This window comes from Macaca mulatta, chromosome 2, assembly GCF_049350105.2.
Source record: "Macaca mulatta isolate MMU2019108-1 chromosome 2, T2T-MMU8v2.0, whole genome shotgun sequence".
Lineage (NCBI taxonomy): Eukaryota > Metazoa > Chordata > Mammalia > Primates > Cercopithecidae > Macaca > Macaca mulatta.
Window position 1 is genome coordinate 30,839,998 of NC_133407.1, and position 22,774 is coordinate 30,862,771.

Below are 22,774 nucleotides of genomic sequence, written 5' to 3' on the forward strand. Positions count from 1 at the left end.
TCACCTCACAAAATTTATTCTGTCTTCCTTAGTTACAAAAGAATCCCAATTTTATAGCTGAGTGTATTGACAGTATTACAGACTACATTGCCTGGCCTTCCAAGTGGTTAAGTGTGACCAAAGGACTAAGTTTATGGTTTATGAGATATAAGGTGGAATGTTATGTGAGAGAAGGGAATAGGGTGGGCTTTTCTTCCCCTTTCAGACTTCTTTCTGCTGCCTGCAATGTAGGTAGATTAGCTGGAATTCTTACAGCCTTCTTGGAATATGAGGTGACTTTGAATAGAAACAGTGTACATACAGTAGAGCAAAAGGGTGGAAGGAACTTGGGCCCCTTATAGTTGGAGCTGCCACATCAGCCTGTGATTTTCTTCTTCTGGACATTTACATGGGAGGAATAAATTTGTCTCCTCCCGCCTTTTTCCCTTCTCCTTGTTATTATTTGATTATTATTTTTATTGATTTGGGAGGGATGTGACCTAATCCTAGCTGATAAAGTATACCATTATTTAAAGCATCTATATGATAATGTAACAGGTCAAATATAAGGAAACATACATTTTTGTCATGGTAGAATCTAGAGCTTTATTGAAAACTGAAGTCAGTATTTAGACTGGAGAAAGATGTTTTGTGTTGAAAGGAAAAACACTTAAAATGTTACAGAAAATACATAATCTCTGGAACTATTTGATAATATATTGCTGGATTTTGTTCTCAAATGCTATTAATATTTATAACAAATATTTCAGAAAACACTTGATAGCTTTTAGGCAAAAGGTGAAACATTGAGGACTATATATTGTATGAGAATCCCATCCCTATGAATTTTTATCAAATTATTAAATATGATAGCTAGTAACTTTGATGAGGTCAGTTCATAAATGTAGCTTTTGTTTTGTTTTGAGACAGGGTCTTGCTTAGTTTCTCAGGCTGTAGTGCACTGACATTATCATGGCTCACTGCAGCCTTGATCTTCCTGGACTGATGCCATCCTCCTACCTCAGCCTTCTGAGTAGCTGGGACCACAGGCACTTGCCACCATGCCAGGCTAATTAGAAACATTTTTGTAAATAGATGGTATCTCTCTGTGTTGCCCAGGCTGGTCTTGAGCTCTGTGCTCAAGTGATCTTCCTTGGTTTCTGAAAGTATTGGGATTACAGGTGTGAGCCACCATGTCTGGCTAAATTTAGCTTTTAATGCTCTCATATTAACTTGTTGAAAACATTTTGATATATGAAATTTTTAGAAAACATTTTTATGACTGTAGACTTGCTGTTTAATATTGATTCTAAGAAAGGTAATCATAACTTTAGTCAAATAAGTGAAGAATACCCATTTGAAAAAATAAGATTTTTTGAGCAGTTTTAGCTTTATAGAAAAATGGAGCAGAAAGTACAAAGGGTTCCCAAATACCCAGTCTCCCAAGGATACACTTTTTTATCAGGATATTTCACTATACATATTATACACAGAAAAAAGACTCTACATCTATTAATCAAATATATATTATTTTATAATAGGAAAACCATACATGTTACTTTAATTCAGGGTTTCCCACCCTCATCACTACTAATATTTTAGGCTAGATAATTCCTTGTGGTAGGAGCCATCTTGTGCATTGTAGAATGTTTAGCAGCATCCCTGACCTCTACCCACTAGATGTCAGTAATTCTCCCTAGTCGTGACATGCAAAATGCCTCCACGCATTGCCAAATGTCCCTTAAGAAACAAAATCACACTTAGTTGAGAACCATTGCTTTAACAATATAGGTGTTTTAGAATTTTCTGTGTTTTTCAGGTTTGGCCTAAATTTAAGGGCTCTGTAGCTCAATGAATCTTCCCACTGAAGATTGTATAGGCAAAATTTGGATCTTTTCTGCCACTTGGGCACTGTGGTCAGTATACATAATTTTACTGGGCCTCAGTTTCCTTCACTGCAAAATAGGTAAAATGTTACATAACTTGAAAGATTGTTGTGAGAGTTCACTAAGATAAATTATATAAAACACTTTGATTAATTAGTAAATTAGTAGATTAGTTAATTTGCTTCTCTTCAGATGTACTATATTGTTTTAATGTAGTCCCTTCAGTGTGTCAAAAACACATCACAAAGTTATTATTTCTGTGGGAAAGGCTGTCATAACTTGGGATCTACTATTTCTGGATATAAGGAATGCTATACCATGGGTAAATAAAAACTTTTTAAAATGAAGGCTGATTTATGAGGTCACTTGTGTTTTGACCCTTTATGGTACCCTAATTAGATTGTGACTGCATTCAGATTGTAACAGTTAAGTGATCTCATCATGTTCTTTCAAGGACTTTGAGCTTCCCAGATTGAAGATAGCATTAGATGTCAGCCAATCACTTTGTCCTTTGAAGTTTTTGTCTTTCACATCTGAAATCCCGCCAATTGTAACAGCTTGTGTGTCAGCCCCAGTAGAGGAAGTTGGATACTGTCAAGCTGAAGTTAGTCCACTAAAGACTTCTAAAATCTTGACATAGTTTATGACTAATGTCGACTTTCCATTATTTTTAGAATTGTAAAACATTGTCCACTAGTGAATGAAATGCCATCTGTAATAATTAAGGCTATTCTTACTGTTCTTCTGCAGAAAATTTCTAGAGATTTGGTGAAGATAGGAAAACTGTCAAAAAGGCTGTAGCATTATTATATTGTAGGTATTTCTTTGAAAAAGAAGTGTAAGAATATCTTGAGTGTCCAGTTGTTTGAGGGAAAATATGTTAGAGAAATATATAAAATATCGAGGAGGTTGTATTATAATCATATTAATGATGTATGAGAGCTAATCTTACGCAGTCTTTTAAACATTGAAAATGTGTTCGTATGTGTTGAGATGAGGATTTTACCAATAGTATTGAAAAATATTTCTAATTCTAACAAGGATTGATCTGGCTTGTGTACATTTGCTTATTTAAAATTATCAAAATCCAGAAAATCATTGTAGCTTTGTAGGTTGTGATATGTTTGGGTGACTTATTGTTTAGGTTATTTTGCAGAATTATTTATTTGCTGTTTTATTTATGTATTTCATTATTTATTTATTTGATTATTTAGTAAATTATTTATCTGATGAATTATTAATACATCTTCATGACATCCTTTAAATTATTTATAACTTAATTTTGAGTTTATTGCTTTTAGACGCTGCATTGTTACTGACTAGTTTTGATTTTTTTCTTTGTGGTTCTTGAAAATTGAAGTATCAGCTCTAAGGCAAAAGTATATTCATTGTAATGCTCATGGATTTTTTTTTTTTAAATTTATGGCAGAGATAAAATTTCAGCTTCGTTTAGCTTTAAATTTACCTGTTTAGAGTTACCAGTGATAGAATGTTTGTGTGTTATGTACTTGTAGAGTCACTTACAAATTAATGATATAGCCTATCATTTGTAAACAGTGATTGAACATGTAAACCTCAGTCTGCATTACTCTTTGTGTCTTTAAAGGACAGATCTGCATTTCTTACTTGTTTTAGAATAAATAAGTCTTGGTTATTTTATTTTAATGGCAAATCTGTTTTACTACTGGAATATTTTTAGGGAAGTTCAGAGAAATGAAGTCCAACTCAGATTTCGATTCCTGACAAATAAATTTGACTGCTCTAGTCTTTGTTTTTTTAAATCCCCCTTGTATTTGTATTTGGAAAACATCAGGATGTTTATATAAATCTTTATATATAAATTTTGTATATCAGTCATAATGACATTTCTCATGAAAGTTTTTATATTTAATGAATGAAAATGGACAAAGAGCTTTATAAATGCAAGCTTTAGTTTCTTTGACTTAGCTAGTAATTCTCTTGTGTAAAGTTTCTATTTTTAATCAAATTTGAGAGAATTTCTTCTGATTCTGTTTCATAACATAGAGCAGTTAATCAGGGTTCTCGTATTGAAAGGGTTTAATGAATAGGTTAAAGTATTCATTCGGGTGAGTGCCATATGCACAACATGGTCTTTATTTTATGTTTGCTTGCAGTGAATTACTATGTACTTTACAGTTTTCACACTTCAGAGAGAAACTGCATTGTACATTTCAAGTTGAGATGCTACTGAAATATAGTGAAAATGGCCTCTGTAGACAGGTTTCACTATAAAATTGTAAATTATGCATACATATATCCAAATTTCTTATTTTGAAATATTGAATATATGAATATTTAATTGGGATGTTGCTTTAGTATCTTCATATGCTTGCCTTAAAGGAAATGTTTTCCTTTGATTTATATACGTGGATTTAGAAATGTGTGTATCATACATATCTGTGTCTTTTCTCTTCTGGTGATGAACAACCAGAGATACTATTAGGTATGGCATTTTCTTTTTAAATGTGCTTCAGTAATGCCAATGTGGTCTTCTTTTGAAAAACAAAAAATAAAAAGCTTCCTTCTCCAGTATTGAATAAGATCTATATTAACTGTCATCATCTATTCAGCCCCCATTATTAACATATATTTGGGGAATGCTAGCTGTGTCATCCAAGTGATCTTTCCTTGGAAGATACAGAGATGTGTGCACAGACACACATGCACATGGGAAATTTTCTTATGACATCAAAATAACTTTTTAGGACTTGTTTTTGAAAAGAGACATTAATGTAGACTTTTATAATAATACTAGGCATTGATTTCTTATGTGCGGATACGGAGCTCATATCTTTTACATGGATTGTTTGTTGATCTTCACAGTGATATAAGTACTGTTCATTTTTGAGTTGAAGAAATAGAGACTTAGAGATGTTAAGTAGCTTGCTCATTGCCACACAGCTGAAAGTGGTGGGGCTGGCATTAGGACTCATTTACTCTGACTCAAGGTCCTTTCTTTGTGGCCCATTACAGCTTTGTATGCATAGATAGTACACCGTGGTTTTTAACCCAAGTTGTTTTACTTTTTTTAGAGAATACTGGTATTTTCCTCTAAATATTTAACTTGCAAAGTATATTCATTTTGTATAACATTTAGTCATCTTTCTTAAACAGCAGACGAGTACTTGAGCCTCTTGAATTTTCTGATTTAATTCTTCTTGTAATACTGTATTGTTGAGGAAAAATTACATACAGAAGAAGAATTTGTGCTTTGGGGATACTGTTTGCCTGATGGATGTGCAACACTCATATCAGGTCTTTTGATTCTTAAACCCAAGGCATTTCCAGGGCTCTATTAGGTAAAATTTAATTTCCTTAAAAAATAAATGTTCTTATCAGGGTCACACATGTACATATTGTTAAAAGAATGATTAAGTGCTTGATGCCTGAGCTTTTATAGGAATGACCACAAACACTATTAATCCCAAATATAGTCTTCAATACACAGTTAAGCATTTTAACATGTGCATAAAAAGGACAAGAAAGCAATCAATTGTAATTTTAAACTTTTAGATGTAATTATTTAAAATATTCTGGGGAGCCTTAAAAAGTAAGGAAAGATGTTGTGAATTAGTATGAGACTAAGAGGAAAAGATCTTTCCAACCTGTTTTCTACTTGAAGACATAGGGAAGCCTCTGTCCTGGGTCTTAAATATTGAGAGCACATCAGAGAACAAATGAATTAGATGGCAACAGAGTTTGGGTGATACTGGTATGAGTGCCATAAGTAACTGCATCTATATGACCGCTAGGGTACTGTGTGAATCACTAAAAGTTTTTCAGTTAGAAAGATTTTTCAAGTAAATAATGTTACAACATAAAATCCTAGGAACACGATTTATTAATAGGAAATATTTTAGTAACTATGTTAATGATGTGATTTATCTTATAATCCAGGAGAGTTTTGAGAATGAAAGAGTATACTGTAGTATGTAAGGACCACAGGTATGAATTGGGACTTTCCTGGTCAAATGGGGACATATGGTAGTACCTGAACTTCTACTGAGTAATTTCTAATAGTCTTGTAAAGTGTGTGTTTAACAGGAGTCTTAATTCATGTGTAATATCTTTAAGAATGTTTTATTTTATGATTAAACGAACTTCTCTTGTGGCCAGTATTTATGTTAGCCAATGTAGGCATTTTGTAATTGACTTTAGTAAAGGATAACTCTGATGTTTTATGACTTTTGGAACCTGTTTTCAAGGTGACAGTTAAAGATGATTACTTTTGGGAGCAGAACAATAAGTATGGCAAAGTTGATCATACTTTAGTGGATAGTTCTAAAGTTTTTCTTCATGTAAAGCATTATAAGTTTTTTTAAAAATTATTTTTTATTTTATTTCATTTTATTTTATTTTATTTTTCTAGAGATGGGGTCTTGAACTCCTGGGCTCAAGTGATCCTCCTGTCTTGACCTCCCAAAATGCTGGAATTGCAGGAGTGAGCCACCATGCCTGGCCTGTTAAAGACATTTTTGTGCTTCCTTTGCCTTGTAAATCTTCTAATTCAGCAGTTCCCAACCTTTTTGGCACCAGGATTAGTTTCATGGAAGACAATTTTTACGTGGACGGGTGGTGGGGGGTAGGGTAGGGATGGTTTCGGGAAGAAACTGTTCCACCTCAGATCATCAAGCATTAGTTAGATTCTCATAAGGTGCGGGTAACCTAGTTTTCTTGCATGCACAGTTCACGATAGGGTTTGCATTCCTATGAGAATCTAATGCTGCTGCTGATTTGACAGGAGGCGAAGCTCAGGTAAGTAATGGCGACTGATGAGGAGCAGCCTAAATACAGAGGAAGCTTTGCTATCTGGTCTGCTGCGCTTCTTGCTGTGTGGCCTGGCTTCTGACAGGCCGCCTACCTGTACCAATCCATGGCCTGGGGGTTGGAGACCCCTGTTCTGATTTATAGTATGTTTGACATTTTGTGAAATCTAATCCTGTTTGTTATACCTTTAGAATTTATAATTTCATGTTGGATGATACATTGGTCTTTTCTTTCTTTAAAAGCATGTTACATGTCACATATATTGATAAAGTTGGTAGTTTTGCCAAAACATTTCTGGAAACAACTGTTTTTCTTTGGTGAAATTCTGTGTGGGAAAATAGAAATCTCTAGATAAGAGTAACTTAATTTTTTTTTGTATAATTTTCTTTTTAATTTCCTCCTGATACATATTTATCTGACATGGCAAATTACATTATTAAAGTCATAGTTACATTGTACAATTTTAATTTTTAGTTGTGTTTAGAACACATATGACTTGTTAAGTTGAACCAGGTAACCGGAGTGGCATATTTGTACTTGAATGTGCATTACACAACTGGAAAAATTCTTGTGCAATAAATCTTATTCATATGTATAATATGAGACCTTTTTCTTTGTTCAGAAATGCCTATTATACCTAACAAAAAAGGAAAGAAGTATCCATATATTCTTCCTCAAGTTAGTTACAATATGAAGCACTTCCTGAAATACTTCACTGTAGTTCTAAGAGTAATACTTTGTCTTATGTGTGGGCTCTGAGAGTAGCTTCTTTATAATTATGACAAGTAAAAGTACAGCCAAAGGTCACGGTAAACACAAGATTTCTTTCATACCTCATCCATTTTGTGGACAGCATATTCAGTAGTTTGGGTCCTGGCACTGATGTTGTAGTAGAGCAATCAACGTTGTTCTCATGGAAGTGTTTCAAATCTCTTTCTGCCTACCTCCCATGTGGTTGCAAAATTTGGCATGAATATATATTTGAATTCTGGACTAATTAAATAGATCCTTATTAAATTTAGAATTTGCAAACAGAAAAGGGGACCCTGTTATACTTCAAGGATTTCTTAGGCCGTTACATAATAGTGATATATAGAAGCCTTTAATAATACTAAATACTATAGTGACTTGATACAGTGTCTCAGTATTGACCATCTTAGTACTGATGTTGTTCATAGAAACAGTAAGAACCAAACAACATAGTAATAACAACAAAAACAACATCACACAAATTATATAAATGACATGCCTGTAGATGTACAATCTATTGATTAGATCCTATATTTGACTTTAATTTGGCTATCTAAATAAAAGAGTGTTAAAAAGGTCATATATAGGAAAGCCTTTTATTAAAAAATGAATAGCCAGGCGCTGTAGCTCATGTCTGTAGTTCCCAGCACTCTAGGAGGCTGAGGCAGGAGGATTACTTGCGCCCAAGAGTTTGACAGCAACCTGAGGAACATAGGGAGATCCTATCTCTACAAATATAAAAATAAAAAAAATCAGCCAGATGTGGTGGATTGTACCTGTGGTTCCATGCTGAGGAGGGAGGATTGCTTGAGCCTAGGAGATTGAGGCTGCAATGAGCCGTGATCACCCCACTGCACTCTAGCCTGGATGACATAGCAAGACCCTGTCTTTAAAAAAAAAAGAAAAAAAAAAAAAGAATATGCATATGTTCTAGAGTGATTGTATCAGATTTCTTTAAGTCATTCTCAGTACACAGTACCAAAAAATGCATCTAAATAAAGAACATTTAGATGAGGATAAAATTGATGAATTAAAACTTTTAATGTAACTGATAAGTGTTTCCTTTGTACTTTTTTCTAGTGTTTCCACACCCTAGCATGCTTTTTCTTACTGTAAGACTTCTAGAATAACAGTTTTCAAAAAAGGTTGGTGCTGCTCCATAAGGGAGTTTCACAAATTGGTGTGGGGTTTTCACTTGTCACGATTGTGAGAGTGTTTTTGGCATTTAATGGATGGGGACCAGGTATGCTAGGTATTCTGCAATGCAAGGGCCAGCCAGTCTCAGACTACAGATTGTCCCAAGTATCACACAACTTTTGAATGTCTACTTGACTAAACTCTATTCAAAGATAAATCAGTAATACTTCACTATATAAAAATATTGATAAGTTTTTATAAAATGAAGAATCTGATAATTTAGGAGAAATTTGTGGGGAGGGGAAGCTTAAGTAAAATAAGTAGTCTAAATATTAATTGTATAATGTACTTCACATATTCTTTCCACTTCCTAATTTATAGCATTACTAAGTAGATATTTAGTTGAATAGTTTTCAGTTCAGTAATACAGTTACTGAGAGCTGAATAATTGCAAATATACAGCAGGATTTTAAGACTTTTTTTTTAATCTTGAGGTGGAGTCTTGCTTGGTTGCCCAGGCTGGAGTGCAGTGGTGTGATCTCGGCTCACTGCAAGCTCCACCTCCTGGGTTCACGCCATTCTCCTGCCTCAGCCTCTCGAGTAGCTGGGACTACAGGCGCCCGCCACGACACCCGGCTAATTTTTGTATTTTTAGTAGAGACGGGGTTTCACTGCGTTTGCCAGGATGGTCTCCATCTCCTGACCTCGTGATCTGCCTGCCTTGGCTTCCCAAAGTGCTGGGATTACAGGCATGAGCCACCACGCCCGGCCTAAGACTTCTTTTAACAACAAAGTTAATTTAAAATTTGTGCATCTCATTAAATTTTATCAATAGACACGGATTTAAAAAAAATGTTTCATGATTGTCATTTTAAATATTGAAGTTTCATTTTTTAGAATAATTATAATAAATGCGTTATTAAAATTGCGTATTAAAATTACTTTTGTGTTGCCCTGTCTTCAGTATTATTCTGGTCCTGTTTCCAATAATCTATTATAAAACATCTCTGTAACTTCTTGCATTACATTTCTTTACCTGTTCCATTTACCTTCTGTTTTAAGACAGAATGGTCTCTGTTGCATTATAGAGACTTCATGTATGTATAACTTGACAGTGTGGCAGGAATTCTGGGATAGATAGTCATACTGTCCCACATTTTAGCCATCTCCTCAGAGATTGGATAGCTTTACTGTGTTCATATCCATGGATCCCAACTCTTTTTTTTTTTCTGTAACTTTTTCATTATATAGAAATAGGCCCTAGGAAAGGTTGAAATGACTCTATTTTACTCTCAGACTTGATTAATGGTTTGGATATAGAATTCTAGATTGTAGATAATTTTATTTTAGATATTGAAGGCTTTGTTTTACAACATTCAGTGTTACTACTGAGAAATCCATTGCCACTTTTTTCCCCCTACTTTTTTTTTTCTGGCTATATTTGGCCTATTCTTAATATTCTAGAAGGCTTTAGGATCGTTTATCTCTGAAATTCTATGATAATATGTCTTAGAATGGATTTTATTCATTATTTGTAATGAATCTTCAGAGGACCCTTTTAAGAGCAAATGTCTTTCAGTTTGGGGATGTTATCTTGAATTATTTTGTTTCCCTGTTTTTGGTTTTTTATCCCTCTTTTTCCCTCAGTTCTCTTAGTTGGAGATTCAGCACCGGTGTAGAAGTGGGATGTGTGAGGTTGAGTCATTGCCTGATTGTGGGCAGAGTGATTTGCTTCTTCTCGGTGTCTTTTCTGATATGTTCTGTTATGAGTAACTTCTTTTGATAAGTTATTCATCTGTTTTCCAAAAATTTGTGATCTTGCTTCTATTTTTCTCTCCACTTCCACTTTTTTGTGCTCGTGAAATACACCTTAAAAAATTATTTACTGCCATTTTAGTAGGGTTTTGGGTGGGAGAAGAAGTAATTTCATGTGGTTAATCTGTATTTAGTGAAGCAGTTGTTTTGTGTACTCATTTTGCAAGATGCAGCTCTTGAAAACTTTCTGTGATTCTTTAGTAATCTTACCTCACCTCCTACATACCTTATTAGAGCACTTATTATGCCACATTATAATTACTAGTTTATTGCTTATAATAAGAACAGGAATTGTCTTATTTTTATCAGTGTTTTTGTGGAAAGCATATTTCTTAAATGAATGAAAACGTAAACAAAATGCAGAAATGAGGTAGATAATAGATAACAACAGTACAATTTAGTGTGAAGGATTGAAATTATTTCTTATTTTAATCCTATTTCAATTAGTGTTTGATAGATTTTTAAAAACTTAATGGAGATTTATTTCTTTTAGTAAAATATTAATACTGTTGTCATCCTGGAGTAATCAAAAAATGTCTTTATATTAAAGCTAAATGACAAAGTAGTCATGAGAGTTTCATTGCAATGGAGAATCTTTCTTGATGCATTTAATTAGGAATTAACCTACAAGATATTGAAAAAAAATAGAATGAGTAGTGGATAGTTTTACATATTAAGGAGAGTACAACAGTATCATATAGTAAAGGGCAAAGAAGACAGAAAAAGTCTTATCTTCTTCTGTTAGCGTATCATTTCAATCATTCCAAATAGTAAAATAATAAATTCCAAGGAGACATCTTTTTGTTCTGTGAAAACATGTCATATCCACAGACAAAAGGAAAACGTCTGAATTAAGCACAAGATTTGGTTAAAAAAATCTTTGTCACTCTCTTGATGAAATGTCACCATCATAATTACCTATTGTCTCCTTTTGGAAGTTTTCCTTTGATCATAATGTTTTGTTTAGTTTTATTGATTTTTAACTTTAAAGGTAGGAAATATAATTGGTTTAATTTAAACTGTTTAACTCATGACTTCCGCTTTCATATAAGTTAAAATAAATGAATCAGCAAATAGGTATTGAGTACATACAGGACCCTGGTTGGTACGCAGTGAAGTTGAAGAGATACTCACTTTAGAAAGGTGGCCTTTCTTAAGAAGCTGTATGCATGTAAAGAGTGACAGGTGTAAGGATTAGTAGGATAGAAAATATCTTGAAATTGTATATGATCAGTTACCAATGAATGGCCCAAGTGGATTTCTGCTAAATCAGCTATCTTTAGTTGAATGTTCACACATTCCTAAGTCGTATCTTAGGCATGATGTATATAAAGACAGAAAGAATTGATACTTGATACAGTTACTTAACAGTGTTCTGAATTTTATTTTTGATAATCTGTTTTTTTAAGCCATAGTCTGAGTTATCTGTAGGGCCTGTTCATTTTTATGCTTGTGTTTGCTTACTTGTTAGAAACGTTCTTAAAATTGCACAGAATTACTTTGGGGATATTCATTTTTTACTTTTTGATTCCTATACATACTATATAATCTTTTCATCAAACCATTCAAATTTTAAAAATCAGAGATTTTACACCAAAAACATGCAGATAGTAAGTTTTTGCTGTATACTAGTATTTTGCTTCATAAAACGTAGTCGGCATCTTTATTCTATGTTCACGTATTTTTACTTAAGTTCAGCATTCATACATTTTCAAGAGTAGTTTCAGGATAAAATTAAATATATACTATGTTTTTTCACTCAGATGAACTCATTTTCCCCATCTTATGAACAACTACTTCTTTAGAGTTTATTAAAATGTTTTCTTGAGTGTACCACTTAGACTGTCTCTGTCACTTTATCTCCCCTACTTCCATCTTTTATTGATTACTTTCTATGTTATATTGAAGCTAGTGTACACAAACAAAGTTTATGAAAAGCTCAAACCCAGTGCAGGAAGGTCCTAGAAAAAAAAGTATAATTATGTTATTGTATAAACTTTAAAAATGTTGTTTAGGAAGCTAAAACTGCTTAACAGATGTGATTGCTTCATTGTTTCAAATTTATGCCAATCAGAGTTGATAGGATTTGATCACACTCTAGTAGATTTATGAAATAAATTACAATATTGCATGACATACTTCAAATAGAAAAACATCAATATAAGTTGGATATGATTTCTTGTTTAAGATAACAAGCTAGTAATTTTTTGAAATCAGATGGTTACTACTTTGAGAGAATATCAGTTTTTATGGAAATTAACAATATCTCTCATATTTTCTTCATGGTGACAAAAAGTATATTAAACTTTCGTTTACATGTACAAATTTAATTGTAAATGAGAGGCATTTTGTTTCTGTTTCGCAATAGATGACCTGTCAGATTTTCAAAGGCATATAAAGAAATGGAGTTGGACTTAAAAGAAATTTGGCTGCAGAAAAGGTTAACACAAGATGAAAAATCTTACACTGGTGGTACTGAATTTCTTTAAAGTAAGATTTCAGTTGATATGTCCAAAGTCTTACTAGGATTTTGTTTTTTTTTCAAATACAAAGAAGTTTAATACCTCACATAACAAAGAAAATGGAAAAGAACTTACTCACTAATGAAGTGACAGGTTTCCTTAGGGAAGTCAGAGCCAAGGAATTGGGAGTCAGGCTCTCAAGCCTGTTTGTTCGCATAGCAAATGACAGAACTATTTATTTAAAAGCCCCTTGATGAGAATATCTTTAACTTTATTCAGGAGGTCTACAAGGTGGAGTCCTTCAGTTCATTTTTGAAATAAAAGCATGAGATCTCCTGAGGACTTGCCTTGAAATTGTTATTAAATCAAGTAACTTGTGAAAAGAGGGTAGAATTTTTAGTTTCTTAGATTTAAATTAAAAGTTTATAGAATATGAAGACTGGCCAAACCAGTGATTTTAAAGAAGATAGGCCCTCATGTTTCAGGTAAGAATACTGTAAAACCTTTTAAATTTTTTTCGGAAGAGAATTATTCATTTGGTGGCTTAGATTTTAAAATTTTAGAAAGTATAGGCTGGGTGCAGTAGCTCATGCTTGTAATCCAAGCACTTTAGGAGGCTGAGGCAGGCAGATTGCTTGAGCCACGGAATCGAGACCAGGCTGGGCAATATGGCGAAACCCCCACTCTGCAAAAAAAAAAACAAAAAACCAAAAAAACAAACATTATCTGGGCGTGGTCCACATGCCTGTAGTCTCAGGTACTCAGGAGGCTGAGGTGGGAGGTTCAACTGAGCCTGGGTGAGGCTGCAGTGAGCCGCGATCACACCACTGCACTCCAGCCTGAGTGACAGGTGAGACCCTGTCTCAAAAAAAAAAAAAAAAAAAAAAAAAAGGAAAGAAAGTACAGAAAATAAGTAGAACAGGCAAACATGTATTTACCATGCAGAATTAGTATGCCACCACATGTATTTTTAAAAGATACTTTTAAAGTCTTTCCCTTCCCAGAGATAACTGCCTTACTCAAATTGGTTTATATCTTTCCTGTTTTTGTATTATCGCTACAGTTATGTCTCCATTAACATTAAATGTTCTTAAAGATTACTTAACCGAAATATTCTATTATTTGTTGTTATTCTATTATTTACATTTTTTCCCCCTTCTTCTCCATCATTATTCCTGAACTGTTATTTGCTGTGAGTTTTACATCTGGTTGATTCATTTTAACTGTTGTGTAATATTTCATGATAGAACAGCATCAGAACCACAATTTGTATACATGTTTCTCTTTTGACAGACATTAAGGGCCAGGATACTTTGCATAGACTTCTTCTACAGATATTCATGGAACTCTGTAGGGCTCAGTGTTTTCAGCACATGGACAAGCTGCCACCAATTCTTATAGCATTGTATCCAGGTTCTGGCACTAGGCAGTATCCTTAGGCAATTTGATACCACTAGAGTGGTATATTGCTTTCTTTTTGTTTACTGAATTTCCTGTCTTTACAAGCCGATCCACTGTTTCCGTTCCTGGCAAAGAAGCTTGCAGACAACACTGTCATGCTTTTCTTTTTAAACAAATGTTCTCTGAATCCTCCCTACCTCCTAGTACAAAAAAATATAAAAATCTCTATATTTTTTGCATCTGTTTGAAAAAGATACCTTTAAAAAATAGATGTTTTCTAGTTTTTATATTTTTGCTTTATTGTAACCTGCGGGAGGCTGGGACCTGTGCTATTTGAAGTTTATTTTGCCACAGCAACGTGTGTGCTGGATCTGTGCATAAATAAGACATGGTTTTGCTTACTATGAACAATATGATTTTGTGCCCAGGTATATAATTCTTTCAGTTAGCAGTGAACTCTTGAGTGTTGAAAAAAATACATTCTTATTTTGTGAACATTTTGGAATGTTTTTAGTCATTTAAAAATTGTATAATATAAATTGCATTCTTTAGATTCAAATTTATATTATCATTTTCACTAGTTTAGCTAATTTAATTTTAAGGCATTTTATATTTTGGAAAAAATCATGTATTAGGTAGAAGTCATATATTTAAACATCTATTACACACTTAAGATTTGGGTTGTAGTGCACTCTCAAACCATTAAAGAGAAAGCTGTCAGTTTATGAAATTCTTTGTATGCCCAACAGCTTGAAGCTGGCTTATAGAATGCCTAATATTAGACTATCAGTTTTATTAACTCTTTCACTTAAAAGTATTTCTTCTTGAAATAAAAAAGAAACTAGTGAATTGCTAGGTCTGGATCATTTATTGAATGTCAGTAGTTTCAGAAAGCTGAAAAATGTTTATGCTGTGTAATAAACAGATGCTGCTCTAACAGTACAATACGTTATGTACCAAAAATGATCTCTGTTTTAATCAGAGATGCTGATTTAATGAGACAAGACTAGCTTACATCAAAAATGGATTTAGGATGTAATTTTTGGTTTTTGTATGTTTTTTCTACATAATTAATAGACATACCTTTTAACATCATTATCAGATTTGGGGAAGAATGTTTATTTCTTTGATTTTCACATCTATTTTTGAATTCACAGGAGTTTGTAATTGTCCTGTAAACCCATTCAAAATAGCTATTAAAATGCCTTAAAGAAGATGCCTTGTTTTATACTTTATTAAGTCTACTTTGCATGAAATTCATATAGGTCTTAACTTTTCTACCTTTTTTTGATTAAGGATACTGAATATTTTCTATAATTCGTGGGACAGTTTGGGGGAGGCAGTCAGTCAGTCAATTGACTATTGTGAGATGATGATGCTTGAGGTTTAAAAATCTCTGTCACGCAGTGTGCTTAGGTTGCCTTTTTGGTTTGCTGTCCAGAGTCACTGGAGTCTTTTCATCTACGAGAGAAGCACTTTGCTAGGCTCTGCTTTCTTGTTCACTTAACTTATTCCATGAGCACCCTCAAACTTGACTGCAGTTGCTGACTTTGAGTCCTTCTTCTGCATCTGTATTGTACATCTTTGATTGACATGTTTGCCTTTACATATGGTCAGGTAATTTTATATTTGGAAAAATATTCCTATTGTGTGTTTTATTCCACTGAACCTAGCAGAGTTAAATGTAGTTTGGATGCATTGGGAAGAATTAATGATTGGAAGATACAGAGTTGGTAAATTATTTATTCTGGCCCTGAGGAAGCTGAAAAGCTGAGTGAAAGACTAATAAATCATTTGTGGTAGTGCTGGTTGTCACTTCCAATTATTTTAGACGTTTTTGTGATAAACTGCAGCACCTGCTAGATATCTGCACACCCTCCCTTGATGCTAGTGGTGCAGCTTGTTTAGTCGATTATCAAAGGCAAGTTTGTGTAAAGTTTATTTAGGTTGGAAAGGAAATTACTCTTTTTGAGTCAATTTTGTTGCTTTTCCTCATTGTTTTGAATGCTATGAAAGAATTTCCCTGACATGGCCAAGAATCTGGAATATGTCTACTACTTTAGCCAGGAAAGACTGTCTTTATCTTTTATTAAATACTTGAAGAATTGAGCTTCTTTCAGACTAATTGAAAACTACATCAACTGAGATGATTAGTATGCTAAAGATCGAATCATCTTTTTGGCACCAATTGATAGAGAACCACTGTTGCTGCTTGACCAGGCTTTTTTTCTTCATTCTTTGTTTTTAAAGGCTGAGATTTTGTAACTACTAGCCTAAAAGGTAGTGAGATCCTCTTTTCCACTGTTCCTAAACTCTGCTGCTGAGATTCTTGAAGAGGCAGAGAAGAATTGGAAAGAAAGCACAGCCTAGACTGGTCTGGTTCTAGCAATCTTGAAACAGGACTACTCTAAAACTCCTTTGAAAATAAATCCTACACGCCTGTAATCCTAGCGCTTTGGGAGGCTGAGATGGGCGGATCACCTGAGGTTAGGAGTCCAAGACCAGCCTGGCCAACATAGTCAAAACCTGTCTCTACTAAAAATACAAAAAAATTAGCTGAGCATGGTGGCCTGCACCTGTAATCCCAGCTACTTGGGAGGCTGAGGCAGGAGAATCTCTTGAACCCAGGAGGCGAAGGTTGCGGTGAGGCGAGATCACACCATTGCACTCCAGCCTGGGCAACAAGAGCAAAACTCTGTCTCAAACAAACAAAAAACATGGGACAGTCGAGAGGACTCTTAAAGATATATACCTTGAATAATCTTGGTAAGTGGTCTTGTATTCATTTAGTTGCATTTTTACTCACTGACATGCTTCTCCTCATCAAACATTTATTAAAGCTTATATGTGCCAGCCCCCTGAAACAACAGTTACTACTATAATAACAACTCTTTTTGGAGGTTAGTATGTGCCATGTACTATTCTTAGCTTTTTTGTATGTATTAACATATTTTAATATGACAACCTTATAAGATATTTATTATTCCTATCCTTATTTTACCAAGGAGCCCTATGGAGTGATAAGGCAATAGTGATTTAGTTTTTTTCTTTAGGGTCTACAGAAAGTGGGAAACATTCATGGTAAATCTTAGTTAATTAGGTTTAGGAATTTCAATCCAAGTAGTATAATAATAACTATCATTTATTGAAGATTTAATTTTGTATTTTGTACTATATATATTATTTCACTTTTAACCCCTGAATAATAAATGATTATTATCTTCTTTGTCATTGTATTAGTCCATTCTTATGCTGCTATAAAGAACTGCCTGAGACTGGGTAATTTATAAAAGAAAGAGGTTTAATTTACTCCTAGTTCCACAGGGCTGGGAAAGCCTCAGGAAACTTACGAGGAAGGGGAAGCAAACTTGTCCTTCTTCACATGGCGGCAGGAAGGAGAAATGCTGAGCAAAATTGGGAAATGCCCTTTTAAAAATAATCAGATCTCATGAGAACTCACTCACTGTCACGAGAACAGTATGAGGGTAACCACCTCCATGATTAAATTACCTCCCACTGGGTCTCTCCCACGACACGTGGGGATTATGGGAACTACAGAATTCAAGGTGAGATTTGGGTGGGGACACAGAACCAAACCATATCAGTCATGATGGTGAAATTAAATCTTAAAGAGGTTAAACTACTTGCCCTGGGTTGTGCAGCTTGGAGGTAGAGGAACTGGGATTCGAGTCAGAATCTGACTGCCTCCACACTCTATTTGGGGATTATAAACCCTACTTCCTGTGGAACTTGGTAAGCCACAGAAAGTGGGGAGGAAAGTTGTCTAGTGAGCATTGACAGCAGTGGGACCAGAACTATGAATCTAGTGATTTTTTTTTTTTTGAGGTCAGTTAAAAATCTAAATTTTTATGTGAAATATCAAGTTTAAAAAATCTTGGCAGTTTATTCCGAATGAACTGTTTGCTCACTGGAAGTGGCCTGTGGATGCCAGTTTGAAATCCCAGCATATTGCCTTCCTTCTAGCTTTATCAAATTGAAAACTAGTGATAGTCTATGAAACAATATTAATAGATTATATTAGTAAAATTCCATCCTTTAGGGAAGTTAACAGACTAAATGAAACATAATTATTTATTACTTTAGTAATTCTGTGTAACTTGTTATATACCTCAAGAGATTTAGTTGAGTTTAATTTCAGGTTATAGGATACTAGTAATTCAGCTATAAACTATAGCATAGAGTGTAAAATCAAACAGTAAAAAAAAACTAGAATTTTGAAAATCTAAGCAGGTATTAAGTTATGGAAGTGTTTATTGAAACACTCTTTTCTTCCCTCCCTGTACCCACCCCCGCCATTCCTCTAGTGCTTTTATTTCCTCTTTTCTCAGCTCATACACTTTCTTTTGCTATGCTCTGAATCATGTGAGAGATTCAAGATATATATATATATATGTATATAACATATATATGTGTGTATATATGTATATACATAAATATAGTTTTTTTTAAGTGAAATGCCTTTATTAGATTACAGGTAGAATTAAATCATATGTAGAATGTTGTTACTTTTAATAGAATATAACACAGTCAAAGATCAAAGTTTTAGTAAATGGGGATCTGTTTGAAATAAAAGTCAGTGGTTGTTTATGGATTTATTAAATGCTTTTATCTTAAAATACAAATTAAATATTCCTGGAGACAACATGTATCATTTCATAAGTGTTTGAAAAATCAGTCTAATCAGTTGTTAGAGAGTTCTTCCACAAAAAGATGAAAGACAAAACCTTAACAATTGTTATAAACGTACTATTTTGGAATTATTAAAAATAATTTTCCTGGCTGGGTGCGGTGTTTCATGCTTGTAATCCTAGCACTATGGGAGGCTGAGGCAGGCAGATAGCTTGAGCCCACCAGTTTGAGACCAGCCTGGGCAACATGGTGAAACCCCATCACTGCAAAAAATACAAAAATTAGCCAGGTGCGGTGGTGCATGCTTGTAGTCCCTGCTACTCGGAAGGCTGAGATTGGAGGATCGCTTGAGCCTTGGGGGGTCAAGACTGCAGCCGTGATTGTGCCACTGCACTCCAGTCTGGACTCCGTCTCATTGAAAAAAGAAAAAGAAAAAATTATTTTCTTAGTGGATTTTTAAATCCTACCTTATAATGAAAGTAATTGCATTGAAAATCAATGTTTCTTTCAAAAATAAAGGGCTTAATAAATTATGATTTCTTTTTAGTGGGTCCTTTAGCTTTTTAGAAATGAAATACTTGTTAGTGACTTAATTTTTATAAGTTAGAGGCTTTTGACATATAGCATTTCATTTGTTCAGTTGTTCAAAGTATGGCTTTAAAAAATTAATAGAAAAATCTTTTACTATGTCTTATTATAAGGATAATATATGTTCATTACAGAAAAATTTTAAAAATTACAAAAAATCAAAAACATGATTCTATTATAAGCAACCAGCAAATCTGTTTTCTGAGGTTTTAAAAAATTTTTTTACTTTGACTGCTTAGCGTTTTATATTTGTCTTTTCTGTGATAATATTCATAGCTTAGTAGGCTTGCTTTTAAAAGATATTGTAATATTTGAGAGTTCAAATGCATCTCATTTACAAAGCTTTTCATCCAGCAACTAGAAGTAAATTATTCCTCTTCCTAACTTCCGTGTAGCTGACTGTACCTCTACAATGATTTTTTGTAACAACATATGTACATCTCACACTGTCTTGTATTCATTTTTATATTATTGTAACATTCACTAACTGTTTAGTGAATAAATGAAAAAAAATTTGGACTAATCAGTTGTTAGAGGGTTCTTCCACAAAAAGATGAAAGATCTAATAGTAGTAATTGTTAGTTATAATGTTTCTATTTTGGAATTATTAAAACTAATTTTTCTTAGTGGATTTTCATATCCTACCTTTAATGAAAGTAATTCCACCCAGAATCATCACTTCTTTCCTTTGAGAGAACCATTGGTTCTTAAATTAGATCTTAACTTCTATATAAGATTGTTAACACGGGTAGGGCTTTTGTGGAAATGTGATTATACTAAGAAATCACTAAAGTTTATGGAGCAACAGTTTTTTCTAGATCTAAACATGTGCTCGGTGTACTACTTAATAAGTAATGGAGATTTACTATGTTCAGATTTGTCAAGTCTAATTCGAAGGGTAAATACTGCTAAGTAAGTATATACAATCTTGCAGTTCTAAAATGTTGCAAAAATTAATGAATTATTTGAGTGCTTATAATAAAATGATGTTTGGGAAATCTGAAGGAGAAAAATTTTAGAAATGGTGATTCTAGTATGTTACTTTATAGATAAAAGGTAATTCAGAATGCTAGATGTGGATGAGTGCTTAGAAGTTATCTTCTGAAATCTTCTTTGTCAGTAGGAAACAGAAGTTTTGGGAGATAAATAATTGGACCAAGGTCATAAGACTGCAGTGTATCTAATGCTAATTACTAATGTGTGCTCAAAAAATATTTTTATGACTAAATGAAATGCCTTATGTATAGGGAGTTGCTGAAAAATTTGTCATGTGTAGTTTAGGAAAGTTATTGCAAAAACAGTTGCCATGAATGTTCAAATTAGAAAACAGAATTACTGCATTTCCTAAAAATATTTATACTTTGAAGAGAAGAACTTAGAAGACATAATACTTTTAAAAACATGGCAATGTATAGAAAAATGAAATAGAATGGGTACTATTTAGCTTTGTTTCTAGCATCACTTTGACTGCATAATTGGAAGGTATCTTTGGATAAGCTTTTGGAAACTTTTCTAGTTGGAAAAGGATTTCAGCTGGAGTGTCTAAAGGGTCACACACACAAAAAAACCCCTCTATATTAAAATAAAATGTGTCCAAGCTTTAAAGAAAAGATCTCAGAGTTTGCAGATGATCCTAAAATTGGAGCTAGGGGAAATAATGAGGAACAATGCAATCAGATTCAAAAAGATTTGGATTGTTTAGGTGATTGGGCCAGCAGATGGCAAATGCAGTTCAGTGTAGACAAATGTAAAATAATTATCTTAGGAACAAAGAACCAATCATACAGCACACTGATCAGGAAAAAATTTGTGAGTTATTGTAGGAAAACCATTGAAACAGTTAACCCGGTGCACAGCTGCAGCAAAAAAGGCAAGCAAGAAACCAAATTAGCAGACGGATAGAATATAAAGCAAGAGGCAATACTTATAGTGTGTTAAGAAACTTGCTAGACCCCATCCAAATTGCTCAGTCTACTGTTGGTTGATAGAACTACTTTAGGAAGAGTACGTTTTTGCCTTGGAAATACACTGAAAATGGTACCAAACAAATCTAATAAAATGATGTTAAAGAGATTTGCACTAATTTTTATCAACTTTCAGTTTGCAAACTTTTATAAAGATATATAAGCAAGACACTGAGTAAAAGTAAAGACACTTCAGTTCTACTACAAAGAGTTGGTCTTCCTAGAGGACATTTGTGGTTTTCATTGCCTGGGGCCTTACTAAACCCCTTTCTAGGTTAGGAGACTGCTTCTCACCCCTCAAGATTAAGGAAGCCTAAAGGCTAGCATGAGGCCCTTCTGTAGTTTAAGAGTTGCACCTTGACAGCTGGAAAGACCATGGGCATGAGGCTAAGAGCTGCCACTGAGATGCTTCCTCCTGGCCTGTAACTCTTTTTTTTTTTTTTCCTTTCTTTCTTTCTTCTTCTTCTTTTTTCCTTTCTTTCTTCTTCTTCTTCTTCTTCTTTTTTTTTTAAAATATTGCGGGACTTTTCTGTAAAAACCAGAAAGGCTGCTAGACAAATTCTAAAAGAGCCTGTAACCCTTGATGCAGTAACGTAAGTTCCAGGCTTCATTCAAGGCTGTGGAGGCAAACATTTTTCTGTGATTTGCCTGCCTTGATTCCTGTCCAAGCTGGATTTTCCAACCTTGTCTCAGTGTTCTGAACTATCTAGTACCTAGCCAATAAATTCCTTTTTGACTTAGATTCACTAGAACATGTATCTGTTGTTTATAATCAAGAGCCTTAACTGGTACAGTGGTAGTGTTCTGTTCTTTTATCCTTTTTCTTGAATTGTTTTCTTTTGTCCTATAATGTGTTCACTTTGTTTGGAGTGGTGTCTTATACTAAATCATTTTTGGGATGAGAAGAAAGCTAAAATGCAAATTGTCCTCTTCATCTCTATCTGCCTCTCTTTTTGTCTGTCCCTCTCTCCCTCCCTATCAGAATGCAAAAGAAGTGAAAAGAATTTGTATCCATACCATTGGCATCTTGTATCCATACCATTGGCATCTTTTGTAAAATTTAACTTTATCCATGCAATTGAATATTCAGTGTTACTGTTGAAAATGGTCTTTGGTATCGAGACCTGTTTTAAGAATGTTTGCATTTTTTAATACATTATATTAGGTATCTCTAAAAATCGTTTTCTGGCCGGGCATGGTGGCTCACGCCTGTGATCCCAGCACTTTGGGAGGCCGAGGTGGGTGGATTACGAGGTCATGAGATTGAGACCATCCTGGCCAATATGGTGAAACCCCATCTCTATTAAAAATACGAAAAAAAATTAGCTGGGCATGGTGGTGTGTGCCTGTAATC

The 22,774-nt window shown here is 33.9% G+C and overlaps 1 protein-coding gene and 1 non-coding gene across 3 annotated transcripts in view; one reads left to right on the plus strand and one right to left on the minus strand.

The window, feature by feature from the left end:
• Positions 1-22,774, plus strand: part of TBC1D5 (TBC1 domain family member 5) — a 564,710-nt gene that overhangs the window by 50,075 nt on the left and 491,861 nt on the right.
• LOC114676564 (U7 small nuclear RNA) lies at positions 21,940-22,002 on the minus strand. Its single transcript, XR_003727618.1, has one exon. It is a non-coding gene; the product is annotated as a U7 small nuclear RNA (small nuclear RNA).